We start from the raw sequence: 16,808 nt of genomic DNA on the forward strand, positions 1-16,808 counted from the left end.
GGTGCAACACGCACATACACACACACACACGTGTCCTGCGTTTTGGACGTCTCTAGTGGCAGAGCACGTGGGAGTACAAAAGTTGTAGAACGTAGAACGTGTGTGTGTGTGTGTGTGTGTGTGTGTGTGTGTGTGTGTCATTGTCAGGAGTGGCTCAGCCCACAGAGACACATGTTTAATTCAACCCTATAAAGAAAGTCAGAGCTCACCTCAGGACACCCTCTTGAAAGCCTCAAAGCTCCTCTCACTCTTAATCAGCAGCCAGCGTCTCCCTCCCTCCCTCCCTCTGCCACTGATGTCTTATTTTCATGGCCCTCTACCTCTCCTCACTCCTCTCCTCACTCCTCTCCTCCGCTCTGTCGATACCTTCTCTTATTCATCCTTCCCTCTCATCCCTCCGTACCTGGCCTCCATCCCCTCGTTCATTTACATTTCCCTCTATACCTCTCCTCTACCTCTCCTCACTCCTCTCCTCCGCTCTGTCAATACCTTCTCTTATTCATCCTTCCCTCTCATCCCTCCGTACCTGGCCTCCATCCCCTCGTTCATTTACATTTCCCTCTATACCTCTCCTCTACCTCTCCTCTCCTACACTCCTCTGTCGATACCTTCTTTTATTCATCAGGAGAGGGGTGGCAGGGTTGGGGGGAAACATATGATTTAAAAAATGAGGGATTTTAGAAATTATGCAAACAATTATTTTGATAGAAACCCCAATTTATCTGCAGTATTAAAGCACCTTCAAATAGAAATAAAACGATTTAAAACTAAATTCATCCCCCTGTCTCATCCCTCCAACACCTTGTTCGTTTACATGGCCCTCTACGTCTCCTCTACCTCTCCTCCGCTCTCTCAATACCTTCTGGGTAAATTCATTTGAATTCAATCACTTTTTCATCACTGGACATACAAACGGTTGCATTTTAAAAGCTCACTGTGGGATCAAACTATTTTCTTAGTTCTTTAAAAAAAGTTTGAAAATATATATATATATATATATATTTATTTTTTAAACCTTAACGTCAATTATCGCAAAACGAGTAAACTCAGATTTATTTTTATAGTCACATATGTTGCAGATTAGACTCTATTTCACATCATCTGAGGTTTTAGTGTTGCGCCGCCATCAGCGGAGACACAACATGCTCCTGAAAACGCTGTGGGTGTCATTAAATTCATAGGGGGGAAAAAACACAATTTAACTGGTACACCAGTGACCTTTCAATTGAATTCAAATTAGAACTTCAAATCACTTCCACAAAGATGACTGACTGTCCACCCACCATTCGAATATCAACTGCAATGGTCTATTCTATTATCTGTCTTTTCTAGGATTTCAACACGTTTCCTATGGAGGATTGACGGTATCATTTAAAACAGAGCATCCCATTCAAGTCAACATTCTCTGATGTGTGGACCTCCAGCCATCTTTGTGGTACCATTTGAAAGTTGAAAATGACATTTTATTCAAATGGTAGTACACTTATCAGCCTAAACATGACACCCACCCTGTATTTACGACCACGTTGTGTCTCAACCGATGGCGGGCACAACACAAAAACATTTGATGATGTAAAATAGGGTGTGAGCTACAACATACAGTACAAAAGTGTGGACAAACATACTCATTCAAGGGTTTTACTTCTTTTTTATATGTTTTATTTCACACTCTTGGCATTCTCTCAACTAGCTTCACCTGGAATGCTTCTCCAATAGTCTTGTAGGAGTTCCTACATATGCTGAGCACTTGTTGGCTAGTTTTCCTTCACTCTGCGGGGTATTGGGTTAAGGTCGGGTGATTGTGGAGGCCAGGTCATCTGATGCAGCACTCCATCACTCTCCTTATTGGTAAAATAACCCTTACCCGACCTGGAGGTGTGTTGGGTCATTGTCCTGTTGAAAAACAAATGATAGTCCCACTAAGTGAAAACCTGATGGGATGGCGTATTGCTGCAGAATGCTATGGAAGCCATGCTGGTTAAGTGTGCCTTGATTTCTAAATAAATCACAGACAATGTCACCAGCAAAGCACCCCCACACCATCACACCTCCTCCTCCATGCTTCATGGTGGGAACCACACATGCAGAGATCATCAGTTCACCCACACCGCGTCTCACAAAGATACGGCAGTTAGAACCAAAAATCTCCAACCTGGACTCCAGACCAAAGGACAGATTTTCACCGGTCTAATGTCCATTGCTCATGTTTCTTGGCCCAAGCAAGTCTCTTATTTTTATTGGTGTCCTTTAGTAGTGGTTTCTTTGTAGCAATTCGACCATGTAGGCCTGATTCATGCAGTCATCTCTGAACAGTTGATGTTGAGATGTGTCTGTTACTTAAACTCTATGAAGCATTTATTTGGGCTGCAATCTGAGGTGCAGTTAACTCTAATTAACTTATCCTCTGCAGCAGATGTAACTCTGGGTCTTCCTTTCCTGTGGCGGTCCTCATGAGAGCCAGTTTCATCATAGCGCTTGATGGTTTTTGCGACTGCACTTGAAGAAATTTTCCGGATTGACTGACCTTCATGTCTTAAAATAATGATGGACTGTCGTTTCTCTTTGCTTATTTGAGCTGTTCTTGCCATAATATGGACTTCTTCTTTTCCCAAATAGGGCTATCTTCTGCATACTAACACAACTGATTGGCTCAAACGCATTAAGGAAAGAAATTCCACAAATGTACTTTTAAACAAGGCACACCTGTTAATTGAAATGCATTCCAGGTGACTACCTCATGAAGCTGGTTGAGAGAATGCCAAGAGTGTGCAAAGCTGTAAACAAGGCAAAGGGTGGCTATTTTGAAGAATCTCAAATATTAAATATATTTGGATTTGTTTAACACTTTTTTGGTTACTACATGTTTCCAGGTAGGGCTATCTTCTGTATACCACCCTTAACTTGTCACAAAACAACTGATTGGCTCAAACGTGTTAAGAAGGAAAGAAATTCCACAAATTTACTTTGAACAAGGCACACCTGTTAATTGAAATACATTCCAGGTGACTACCTCATGAAGCTGGTTGAGAGAATGCCACGAGTGTGCAAAACTGTCATTAAGTGTGAAGAATCTAACATCAAAAATATATTTTGATTAGTTTAACACTCTTTTGGTTACTACATGATTCCATATATGTTATTTCATAGTTTTGATGTCTTCACTATTATTCTACAATGTAGAAAATTGTAAAAATAAAGAAAAACCCTAAAATGAGTCCAAACTTTTGACTGGTACTGTATCTGGATATCGAAAAGAAAATTGGAGTTTACGTGTTTTTAGATAATTGGTGTATAAGGGGAAATAAATACATGTTTTTTATTACAAAACTTTTTTTTTTTTATAAAATAGTTTGACAACCCTGTTTGTAAGCTTTTAAATGATTTAAATCTCAACCTTTTATATTTTACAGTGATAAGGATATAGATATCTCATGGTATGATGGAGTATGCAAAATGGGCCAACTTTGAGTACCTTTATCTCTTGAATGCTTTGGCAAAGTCACTTTCTGAGCTCTTCTACAAATATGTATGGAAGGATTCGTTCAAATCAAATGGGGTTCTGTCAAAAAGTGATTGACCTCCAACCTCGTTAAAGAGTGGCCAGGGTCTCTGTCTCTCTCTCTCCACCGTGCCATGGCTCCTCCATCCCAGCCTGCCCTTCACCAGAGAAGAGAGCGAACGAGTGAACCGAAGGTTATTTTTAGTAGCTTCTGTGTTCCACCTTGTCCCCCAGCGCTCGACCCAGCGCCCCTCCCTCCACTCCCTCCCCCCATCCCTCCTCTACCTCCTACCCCCTCGCCTGCTGAATGTCACTCCTATTTAGGTCAGCAGGACCACTGAACGATGCCACATTAGTACACATGTAATGTGATGGGAGCCGCGATTGGGACAGAACTAGGAGGACTCAAGAGTCTTAACAGAGATCAAGAGTAAAGGATGACTACACAGGCTGGGGATGGGATGATGGGCCAGAAAGAATCATAAATGAGTCAGGGGAAGTGTTGTGTGTGTGTATTTGTGTCTCCGTGCATGTGTATGGCGAAATAGGGTTGAATGCTTAGTCACTGCCAGAATCCCCTAGCGTGCCAAGCGTCTAGGTTCTCCTCCAATAACGATGTACAGAAAACGCTAGAACATCGAGCTCACGCTACGAGTCTAATGACAGAATGACAGCGAGCGAATCAGCTCTCGGAGGCTGATCATCGGAAGGAAACTTTTGTCGGTTCCAGATGTTCTACCTTTCCCTCCTCTCCTCTCTCATCCCCCTCTCTGTATTCTGAGCTGTCCTGACTTCTGACAGGCAGAGAGGTAAACAGTATAAACGTGGTGTAATGACCAATATTTGCTCAGCCCAATTGAAGGAGTAGTGAGCTTGAGAGAGAAACAGAGAGAGAGACAGACAGACAGACAGACAGACAGACAGACAGACAGAGACAGACAGAAAGACAGACAGACGGACGGACGGACAGACAGACAGACAGACAGACAGACAGACAGACAGACAGACAGACAGACAGAGTGATAGAGGGAGAGGCTCTTAGAGCGTTCACAGTCCTATCAGATCACAGCAAAATCCCACTAGTTGAACAGAGCTTTGTTCCGTCATGAGGCATCAAATCCAAAGGAACTGAATAATATTAAGAAATGGTATAGATAGGAAGGAAGGTAGTGTGGAAATCTACCAAAAAACTGAGGCAACAACAAATGAACAATTTCCTGGACAAAATATTTCACTGTAATAGCGAAGGTGGTACTTAGCAGTAGAAAACCTAAACAATAAATTTGACCTCTCTGCTTCCCTATCAAATCTAAACTTGTCAAGCAGACAACCTAAGAAAATTAACAACAATTAAAATGGTTTGATGAAGAATGCAAAAACCTAAGAAAGAAATTGAGAAACCTGTCCAACCAAAAACATAGAGACCCAGAAAACCTGAGTCTACGCCTTCACTATGGTGAATCACTAAAACAATACAGAAATACACTACGGAAAAAGAAGGAACAGCACGTCAGAAATCAGCTCAGTGTAATTGAAGAATCCATAGAATCTAACCACTTCAGGGAAAATTAGAATAATCTAAACAAACAACAACAAGAAGAGTTATCTATCCAAAACGGAGATGTACGGATAAACTACTTCTCCAATCTTTTTGGCTCTGAACAAACAGCAAAAACATATGCATGATCAAATACAAATCTTAGAATTAACTATTAAAGACTACCAGAGCCCACTGAATTCTCCAATTAAATTGAATGAACTATAGGAGAAAATACAAACCCTCAGTCCAACCCAAAATGGCCTGTGCAGTTGATGGTATCCGAAATGAAATGATAAAATATATAGACCACAAATTCCAAATGGCAATACTTAAACTCTTTAACATCATCCTCAGCTCTGGCATATTCCCCAATATTTTGAACCAAGGACTGATTGCCCCAATCCACAAATGTGGAGACAAATTTGACCCCAATAACTACCGTGGGATACTGTATGTGTCAACAGCAACCTTGGGAAAATTCTCTGCATTGTTATTAACAGCAGACTCGTACATTTCCTCAGTGAAAACAATATATTGAGCAAATGTCAAATTGGCTTTTACCAAAATAGCATACGGCAGACCACGTATTCACACTGCACACCCTAATTGACAGACAAACCAACCAAAACAAAGGCAAAGTCATCTCATGCTTTTTTGTTTCAAAAAAAGTTTTAGACTCAATTTGGCATGAGGATCTGCTATACAAATTGATGGAAAGTGGTGTTGTGGGAAAAACAAACGACATTGTAAAATCCATGTAGACAAACAACAAGTGTGCAGTTAAAATAGGTTAAAAAAACACACACATTTCTTCCCACAGGGCCGTGGGGCGAGACAGGGATACAGCTTAAGCCCCCACCCTCTTCAACATATATATCAACGAACTGGTGAGGGCACTAGAACAGTCTGCAGCACCCAACCTCACCCTATTAGAATCTGAAGTCAAATGTCTACTGTTTTCTGATGATCTGGTCCGTCTGTCCACAACCAAGGAGGACCTACCAGCACCTAGATCTTCTGCACAGATTCTGTCAGACCTGGGCCCTGAAAGTAAATCTCAGTAAGACAAAAATAATGGTGTTCCAAAAAAGGTCCAGTTGCCAGGACCACAAATACAAATTCCATCTAGACACTGTTGCCCTAGAGCACACAAAAAACTATACATACCTTGGCCTAAACATCAGCGCCACAGTAACTTCCAAAAAGCTGTGAACGAGACAAGCCAAGAAGGGCATTCTATGCCATCAAAAGGAACATAAAATTCGACGTACCAATTAGGATCGGGCAAAGAATACTTGAATCAGTTATAGAACCCATTGACCTTTATGGTTGTGAGGTCTGGGGTCCTCTCACCAACCAAGAATTCACAAAATGGGACAAACACCAAATTGAGACTCTGCATGCAGAATTCTGCAAAAATATCCCCAGTGTACAATGTAAAATACCAAATGATGCATGTAGAGAAGAATTAGGCAGATACCCGCCAATTATCAAAATCCAGAAAAGAGCCATTAAATTCTACAACCACCTAAAAGGAAGCGATTCCCAAACCTTCCATAACAAAGCCATCACCTACAGAGAAATTAACCTGGAGAAGAGCCCCCTAAGCAAGCTGGTCCTGAGGCTCTGTTCACAAACACAAACAGACCCCACAGAACCCCAGGACAGCAACAAATTTAGACCCAACCAAATCATGAGGGAAAAAAAGATAATTACTTGACACATTGGAAAGAATTTACAAAAAAACAGAGCAAACTAGAATGCTATTTGGCCCTAAACAGAGAGTATACAGTGGCAGAATACCTGACCACTGTGACTGACCCAAAATTAAGGAAATCTTTGACTATGTACAGACTCAGTGAGCATTGCTATTGAGAAAGGCAGCCGAAGGCAGACCTGGCTCTCAAGAGAAGACAGGCTATTTGCACACTGCCCACAAAATGAGGTGGAAACTGAGCTGCACTTCTTAACCTCCTGCCAAATGTATGAGACACATATTTACCTCAGATTACACAAACCCACAAAGAATTCAAAAACAAATCTCATTTTGATAAACTCCCATATCTATGAGGTGAAATACCACAGTGTGCATCACAGCAGCAGATTTGTGACCTGTTGCCACAAGAAAATAAAAAAAGGCCAACCATTGAACAAACCCCATTGTAAATACAAACCATAAGTTTATTTATTTCAACTTTTGTACTTTTGTGAGTGCAATGTTTACTGTTCATTTTGATAGTTTATTTCACTTTTGTTTATTATCTAATTCACTTGCTTTTGCAATGCTAACATATGTTCCCCATGCCGATAGAAGAGAGACAGAATGTGAGAGAGAGAGAGAGAGAGAGAGAGAGAAAAAGAGAGAGAGACAGAGTAAGAGAGAGAGACAGAGTGAGAGAGAGCAAGAGAGAGAGAAAAAAGAGAGAGAGAGAGAGAGAAAGAAAGAGAGTGCGAGAGAGAGAGAGAGAGAGAGAGATAAAGAAAGATAGATAAACAAAGTGAGAGAGAGAAAGAGTAGAGAGAGAGACAGCGTGAGAGAGCGAGAGAGAAAGAAACAAACAAAGAAAGAGAGTGAGAGAGAGCGCCCCGAGAGTACGAGGGAAAGACAAGGGATCAACTCTAATATCTGTGGGCTAGGCAATATACTGTAGGCAATATGTAGTGTATTTGCTTAGCGTGAACTCCTAGCCCCTAAGCAAAAAAGTACTTGAGTGTGTAGCCTTCTCTGTTGCTTTCCTATCCAAGTAGCCATGGTCCCAGAGGGCTGTTCTAGTCTTTAGTCTAGGTCAGCCTCCCAAACGGCACCCTACTACCTATATAGAGCACTACTTTTGACAAGAGGGCCCTGGTCAAAAGTAGTGCACTGCCCTATAAAGAGAATAGGGAGTCATTTGGGACACAGCCTCAGACAGCCTCCTCTCCTGAGTCTGTCAGTCAGAGAGCCTGTCCTCTTCACATTAATGTCAAAAGCGTGTTCCTCCCAGCAGAGCTGAGCAGAGGTACATGGCAGCCCCAGTCTGTGGACATCTGATGCTGGTTAGGGGTGTGTGTGTGTGTGTGTGTGTGTGTGTGTGTGTGTGTGTGTGTGTGTGTAAAGCTCCTCCATCACGCTGCTACTCTACACCTCTACACTGCAGACGACATGATAGGATCCACTTCTCAGTCCACTCCAGGGGAAAGGGTTTTCTCTGTATCTGTTATGTCGAACTAACCTCCCTCTCAATTCAAGTTAATTCAATTCATTTTTTGGTCATGTAGTGGATGTGGACACCTGCTCATCGAACATCTCATTCCAAAATCATGGACATTAATATGGAGTTGGTCTCCCCCTTTGCTGCTATAACAGCCTCCACTCTTCATGGAAGGCTGTCCACTAGATGTTGGAACATTGCTGCAGGGACTTGCTTCCATTCAGACACGAGCATTAGTGAGCTGGGGCACAGATGTTGGGCGATTAGGCCTGGCTCGCAGTGGCATTCCAATTCATCACAAAGGTGTTCGATGGGATTGAGGTCAGGGCTCTGTACAGGCCAGTCAAGTTCTTCTACACTGATCTCAACAAACCATTTCTGTACGGACATCGCTTTGTGCACGCGGGCATTGTCATGCTGAAACAGGAAAGGGCCTTCCCCAAACTGTTGCCACAAAGAAGGAAGCACAGAATCATCTAGAATGTCATTGTATGCTGTAGCTTCCGATCAACAGTTATCTTGCTGACGTTACGTCCAGAGGCAGTTTGGATCTCGGTAGTGAGAGTTGCAACCGAGGACAGACCATTTTTACAGTTACGCGCTTCAGCACTCGGCGGTCCCGTTCTGTGAGCTTGTGTGGCCTACCACTTTGTGGCTAAGCCGTTGTTGCTCCTAGACGTTTCCACTTCACAATAACAGCACTTACAGTTAACCTGGGTAGCTCCATCAGGGCAGAAATTTGACGAACTGACTTGTTTTAAAGACAAAGGTGCCACGTTGAAAGTCACTGAGCTATTCAGTAAGGCTATTCTACTGCCAATGTTTGTCTATGGAGATTGCATAGCTGTGTGCTTGATTCTTATACACCTGTCAGTAAAGGGTGTGGCTGAAGTAGCCAAATCCACTAATTTGAAGGGGTGTCTACATACTTTTGTATATATACTGTATGTTTACATTGCCAAAGCAAGTGAAATAGATAATAAACAAAAGTGAAATAAACAAAACGAACAGTAAACATTGCACTCACAAAAGGAATAGAGACATTTAAAATGTCATGTTACGGCCATATACAGTGTACTAACGATGTGCAAATAGGTCAAAATAAATAAACATAAATATGGGATGTATTTACAAAGGTTTCCCCCTCGTTTTGTGGGCAGTGTGCACACAGCCTGTCTTCTCTGAGACTTCATTTTGGGTCAGTCACAGTGGTCAGGTATTCTACCACGGTGTACAGTACTCTCTGTTTAGGGCCAAATAGCGTTTCTCTCTCTCTCTCTCTAGGTCTTAGGCCCCCCTTACAACATGCTGATTCTCCAACTCACAAGACGTCTGTTCACACTTCACACCAACTTCAACATCTCTCTCTTTTTCTCTCTGACCTGTTGAGTTGAAGTTCAATACTTTTAATGTCAAAGTGGAGAACAGTAAAAATGCCTGCTAACCTCTGTCTCTCTCTCTCTCTCTCCCTCTCCCTCTTTACAGACCCAGCTTTGACAAAAACACCCAATCAACAGACCCTCTCAAGCTCCCTAAGATCCCTGTTGGCCCGAGAAGCAGCCCTCCCAGGAGGCCCTCCATGTAGAGCCCTGTGTGGCCCTGTTCCAGCGTCTCCTCCCTTGCTACGGGCCTTGGGGCCTGGCCAGGTCCCTTCTCTTTCACTTCCCCCATGGTTTCTCCAGCTCCCCCATCAGTAGCCCAGACACAGTCTCCGTCCTATCCCACAAAGCCCTGGAGGACCCCTCCGCTCTCACCCTGGCCTCCACAGCCTCTACCCTACAGGTGACTGGGGCTGGCCAGTGGGGATGGCCTGTGGGGGCCTGAAGGACCACTGGGATGAACTGGAGTTGAGGGCCTTCCTGGGGCCCTTCCTCTCCTCCTGGCAGCCTGGATTCGAGGCCCTACTGACGGGCGTGGTGGCCCGATGTTGTGTACACAACTGGAGTCCCAGAACCGAGGACAGGTGTGGGAGGGAGTGTCCTTTGACCTCTGCTGTGCCAGAGTGTGTACGGTACTGGAGAAGGGGTTGTAAGAGAATTGGTTGTGAGCAAGTTTTGGAGCTTTATTTTGATTTAGTTCATTCAGGAAAGGGAATTGACATTCAATTAATGAGAGGAAAATTCGACATGAACTGAATTTCACACCTTGAAAATGTTTAAATCGAATGGAGCCCAACCCTGGTTGTGAGCTGGTATGTATTGATGAGTGGAGGGGGTGGCAGCCATTTTACAGGCTCCTAACCAATTGTGCTATTTTGTGTTTTTTTCCCACATTGTTTGTAACTAATGTTTATTTTATTGTGTTATAATGCTTTGTTGTTGTTGCTTTAGTTAACTTTGTAAATATTTTCTTCACTTTTATTTTCTTAAAAATGCATTGTTAGTTGAGGGCTTGTAATTAAGCATTTCAATGTGAAGTCGACACCTGTTGTATTCGGCGCATGTGACAAATCACATTTGATTTGATTTGAGTACGCAGTGTGGATGACTCACCTACGTGGCGCCTCATAGATACCGTGGTGTATTCGGACCCCAGGACGCTGCGTATGTCTGCCGTCTCCTCATTGAAGTCTTTCTCCCAGAGTTCTGCACAGAGACACAGAGGGGAGCATGCTTTCAGTGGAGCTGACAGCGCTTTAACTACGTTGTAGGCTGCGAAACAAACAGACAATCATAATATCAGTCAAGCATACACAATTCCCAGTTCATGCTATGAAACCAACTTCATAAGAGGTTTTAAAAATAGGTTCTCAGCTTTCAGCATTCCATGACGTACAGTGAGGCATTGTTGTCAGAATAGATGGATGCAGTTCAATGCATGATTAATATAATTCACCAATACATTTCCTGGTAGTCTAGAAAATATTGCTATCAGATTGTAAATCACAGCTGGCCTGGTACATTGTTTGCTGCCTCTATTCGGGATGCACTGTTTCAGTTTCAATGACACAATATTCTGGACAAAAAACGGACTAATGTAACCAAGGCTGGGATTGTCAATACAATCAAACTATCAAGGGCAATGATCACAAGTCAGTCATAACGTGGCTAATAGGCTAGAATATCTATGTATGTAGCAAGCTAAAAACATTGACTAAATATGACCAGTGTTAGTAAACGTTGGCAAAATAAAGTTATAGTTTGTCACGAACGCTCTAGAGAACATGTAAACAGCCTAACCAGCTCTGCTACCACGAAGAAAATTGTCAGAGTGAGGTGTTTTCTCATTTGTGTCTGAATGTAGCTAGCTAGCAAGCTAGACAACTTTAGCCAGTTAGCTTGGGTGCTTGGTCGGGACAAGCATGTATTGGCAGGCAAGCTGCAGAAGGGCGAGGAGGCTACAATTCCACGTCGTTCATCAGTGCAATTTTGACGGCCAACTATCTGAAAAGGTTTATCTTATGTTCTCTAATTAGATCTTAGGTTATTTTTTCTCTGGCTAGCGTTAGTTGTTGATCTTGTTGTTGATGTGCATAACTGAGGGAGAGAGAGCCTACCTTTTCATGGTTGTTTGATCAATAGGACTGTGAAGTTCCCAAATGTAAGAGGACTCCCGTGGTATTGACATATTTGCAGGAATCCATTCAGGTGTATTTTGTGGCGTTTGGCGAATGTGTTCTATTGATCTAAAGTTGTGCTGTTGCTGCTGCCTCTAAACATAGTCCATTTCTAAGTGAATGATGGCTTGCCCGTGTGGCAAATGGCTTATTTTCATAAAGTCCTACTGAAGCTACGACTGGCTATGGTGAACCGGTCTGCTTAGACTCCGGTCCTGGATGAGACAAATGTTTTTATTAGGTTTAATTCACTGCAGTGTCTATTAATTGTCCAAACGGACGGCCGCTTTCCTATAGACCAAATCCTACACACAAACAATGTGCTGCAAAGCATTGACACATACTGTAGTCCATTGAAAATCCCCTATGATCTCCTCAACGGAGCTATTTCATTGGCTCACATCTCAGGGCCAATCAAGGTCTGTTATGAGGTCACTTACAGGTCTCCTCAATTCCCCACTCACTCACTCCATTTAGCTGACCTCACCTTCTCACACACACATACACACACACACACACACACACTTCAGCTCACCTCACCTCCTCACTCCTGTCAATTTAGAAGGACTGACCAGAACTAAAACTGCACTACCACAGTAATAAACCATTTTTTCACGCTATATATTACATTACAAAACCCTCCTGCTCCCTTCCATAGAGGGAGTTCTGTGGGAGAAAATAAAATAGGTAACGATGAAAGAATCCGGCCAGTCACAGCAGAACGGCATGCCAATCAAGACTTGCAAATACAAGTTTTGAGTTTCTGTAATTTTGGAGGAAGAAATCTGATCACGGTGGAGTTCCAAAACAAATTGCAGTGTGGATCACCGAGGGTGGGTCTATGGAATGACAGTTATATGGTATTATGGGTGAATATCCCAATGAGTGTACTGTGTGTGTGTGTGTGTGTGTGTGTGTGTGTGTGTGTGTGTGTGTGTGTCTGTGTGTCTGTGTGTGTGTGTGTGTGTGTGTGTGTCTGTGTGTGTGTGTGTGTGTGTGTCTGTGTGTCTGTGTGTGTGTGTGTGTGTGTGTTGTGTGTGTGTGTTATCTATCAAACCACACATTTGGTTGGCAGTCAAGAGAGGACACAGATTTGGGTGGATCTGTGAGTCTGTGTCTAGACAACTAGTCCTCCTCTGAGCTTAGAGAATGATCCTATAGCAACACACACAGACACACACACACAAATACACAAATACACACACACACACACACACACAGAGTCTGCAGAGAAGGGCCTTTATTACCAGCCATTACCAGCCATTCATATCAATGGACATAACAATGAGACAATTGTGCAGCTATGAAAACCAGTCCCCTCTGATTCATACCCAAAACATCCGAGGGAAACTGAGAATCAATGAAATCAATGAAGCCGGCAACTTTCCCCCTCCTCCCTCCCTCCCTCATCAGCTCGGCTCTGTGATTACTAGTCGTTTTGGTATTCTATTCCGGAAGCTATTATTAGAGGTTAAATGTGCATTCTTTTGTTGTTGGCTGTGTGCTTTTTCTCTCTCTTCCTTTTATTGTGTTATCTGTGTATGTGTGTTTTTTGGCCGCTGTATTGAGATCCTATTTTTTCTTTCTTTTCCTCTCTCTCTCTCTTCGTTTTTTTTTTTTCAACGGCAGGAACAAAGGCTGAATTAATTACCAAGTGTGGACTGGAACTCCCAAGGTAGGGCTTTGTACATCCCTCCACCATGTCGGTCAATCTCTTCTCTCCCTTTTCCTCGCAGAAGACTGTCCCTCTTTCTCTTACGTTTCTCACTCCCTCCATTCCCCGTGCCTTCTTATTTTGAATGTTCCCTCTTCTCTTCCTCCCCCGATCCCACCCACCGTCTCTCTGTACAATGCCCTTGCTCTTTACTGCTCTCTGTATTCTCTTGGCTTTTCCTCCCATACCAGTTGCCCCACTCCCTCCCTCCCTCCCTTTCCCCATCTCTTTCTCTCCCTCTTTGGGTTTTATTCCGTACAGAACAGAGATGGAGGGCTGCTGGAGTTGATTTCATTCTGCCTTTCAATAATCAACTGAAAGGAAACAAATGGAAACAAACAGAAACAAGGGAGATACACGCAGATGAATGGTGCCACCCCAATATATTACTTCTGGAACAATGACAGAGGAAATGTTTTGGAGGCCATTGCAATACCAGACATTGAGAATAGCCTCGTGCCAGAAAATGACAGGCAAATAAATGAATTGCTAAAAAACTTAACAGCGGCAGGTAGAAAAATACTTTTCAACTATAAATTAAAACTAAGAATCCAATTAGCGTCATCTTAATTTGTTGTGCTAATACATTGTTTGGATTGTCCATCTGTAGATGCTCTACAGACTATAAGAAACATTTAAACTATCTACTAACCCTAGCCCTAACCCAAACCTTAACCCTTATCTTAACCCTAAACTTAACCCTTATCCTAACCCTAAACTGAACCCTTACCCTAGCCCTAACCTAAGCCGTATTCTAAACCTAACCTTAACCATAACCTTAGGAAGCAGTTGCTTATCAACAGATTGTTTGTTGATAGTGTGACCATCTGTAGAGTGTCTACAGATGGAAAATCTCGACTATCCAAATAAAGTGTGACCTTTGTTGTAATCTATTGTAAAATCTAACGTGTGTGTTTAATCCCACAAATGAATGAACTAATCAACACGAGCTAAACAGAAAAAAGTCAAAACATCAAAGTCAATGAATTACATTGCGTATCAATCTACCCTCTGTCGTGAATGTATTTTCTATCTATAAGTCATTTTTCTCTTAGACAACCCCCCCCCCCCCCTCGGGGTGGCAAGTAGCCTCGCCGTTAAGAGCGTTAGACCAGGAACCTAAAGTCGAGTTAACCCCAAACAACAACTGCTACTCGGGAGCCAATGACATGGACGTTGAGGGGTTGGGACAAATGCAGAAGACGAGTTTCTGTTGAATACATTCAGTTGTGCAACTGACTAGGTTTCCCCTTTCCTTTCCCTTCCTCACCTGAGAAAGATAATAACTTAAGAGAGAAGGAGGAGGAGGAGGAGGAGGAAGAAGAGAGATAGGGGGAGTGAGACAGATAGAGGAAGCACATACAAAGATGAAGAGAAAGACAGGGCGATAATGAGGAAGATGGGGAGGAAAGGGAAGAGGTAGCAGTGCTGAGTGTGACGCCTAGGAGTTGAGATCTATCTAGCCAGTGCGTCACTGCATAATCTGAGCAAGCTCTGAGCACAGATGTTAGGCCTAACGCTGGGGGACTGACAGAGGGGGAGAGATATCGGGAGAGAGAGATATTCACTTTTAGAAAAAAAAAGGGTTATTCGGCTGTGCCCATAGGATAACACTTTTTGGTTCCAGGTAGAACCCTTTAGGCTTCCATATACAATCCTCTGTGGATTGGAACCAAAAGGGGCTCTTCAAATGGTTATCTACGGGGAAAGCCAAAAAACCTTTCTAAATAGCAGAGAGAGAGAGAGAGAGAAAAAGAGTGAGAAAGAGAAGAGAAGAGGAGAGGAGAGGAGAGGAGAGCCTGGACACTTGTTACTCAATTATTTAAGATGACACATCACCCCCCACAGGAAGATAAATAAGCTTTCAGTGATGGACCACAGAATCATCCTTTATGCTGTGTCCACCAGCTGGGCTCACACACACACACACACACACACTAAGGCATGCGCACACAAACACACACAAGCATGCATGCTCACACACACTGACAGGTCGGCATGCTGGCACGCGCACACATACATAAACACACGTATAATCATAAATTATAATCAAAGGTTATCATGGACCACCAACCACATGGATTAACCAATCTAACGACCTCCGACCGGTTGGCTAGTGTACCAATATAAATGAGAGTTGGGAAAACACAGTGTGATTCTAAATGGTGATACACACAAACCTAATTAAATCCCAATTCATCTCCATTTCTTATTAATTAGCCACTATCACCATGGTTACTACATTATAATACACGATACCACACCAGCAGACCCCTAGCACCAAAGGGACACTAATCCATGTTATTGTCCCTCCTCACCTTTAAAGTGCTAGAATCAGGCCTCCAGTGTTGGCCTGGATCTCACCCTCCAGCAGTGTCCCCTCCACCCCACCCATGGGCCAAGGCATGAAGCTGCGTCTGAGGGTCCTTCTGGCCCAGGGCCTGGTGCTTCAGCCTATAGCGGCCCTGGTTCTCCTTCAAGAAGGCCTCACTGAGCTGGTCACCTTGTTTGGTGGTGAGCTCTGCAGACGGAAACGGGTCCCATTGGCCTCATAGAGGGACCTTAGATCCCTGGCTAGGGCTGGCAATTCCCCCTGGTCCTTGGATGGTTCTGGGGTCTTGAGCGGGTCCTGAGCTGCTTAGCTGTGGAGCCCCCGGCCCCTCCATCCAAAGCCCCCAGCGAGGTGGCCAGGAGCAGGACCGAGAAGAAAGTGTTGAGGGGGGGGGGGGGGGGGGATTTTGAGCCTGAGGAGCACAGGGCCCAGGTGGAGGTGGGGGTCTCTTCCTGTGGTGGACCAGAGGAAGTGGAGACCCCTAGCACCAGCAGACCCCTAGCACCAGCAGGGCCCTAGCACCAGCAGACCCCTAGCACCAGCAGATCCCTAGCACCAGCAGACCCCTAGCACCAGCAGGGCCCTAGCACCAGCAGACCCCCTAGCACCAGCAGACCCCTAGCACCAGCAGACCCCTAGCACCAGCAGACCCCTAGCACCAGCAGACCCCTAGCACCAGCAGGGCCCTAGCACCAGCAGACCCCCTAGCACCAGCAGACCCCTAGCACCAGCAGACCCCTAGCACCAGCAGACCCCTAGCACCAGCAGACCCCTAGCACCAGCAGGGCCCTAGCACCAGCAGACCCCCTAGCACCAGCAGACCCCTAGCACCAGCAGACCCCTAGCACCAGCAGACCCCTAGCACCAGCAGACCCCTAGCACCAGCAGGGCCCTAGCACCAGCAGACCCCCTAGCACCAGCAGACCCCTAGCACCAGCAGACCCCTAGCACCAGCAGACCCCTAGCACCAGCAGAC

This window comes from Oncorhynchus mykiss, chromosome 21 (genome assembly GCF_057628025.1).
Source record: "Oncorhynchus mykiss isolate SJ-2025 chromosome 21, ASM5762802v1, whole genome shotgun sequence".
Classification (NCBI taxonomy): Eukaryota; Metazoa; Chordata; class Actinopteri; order Salmoniformes; family Salmonidae; genus Oncorhynchus; species Oncorhynchus mykiss.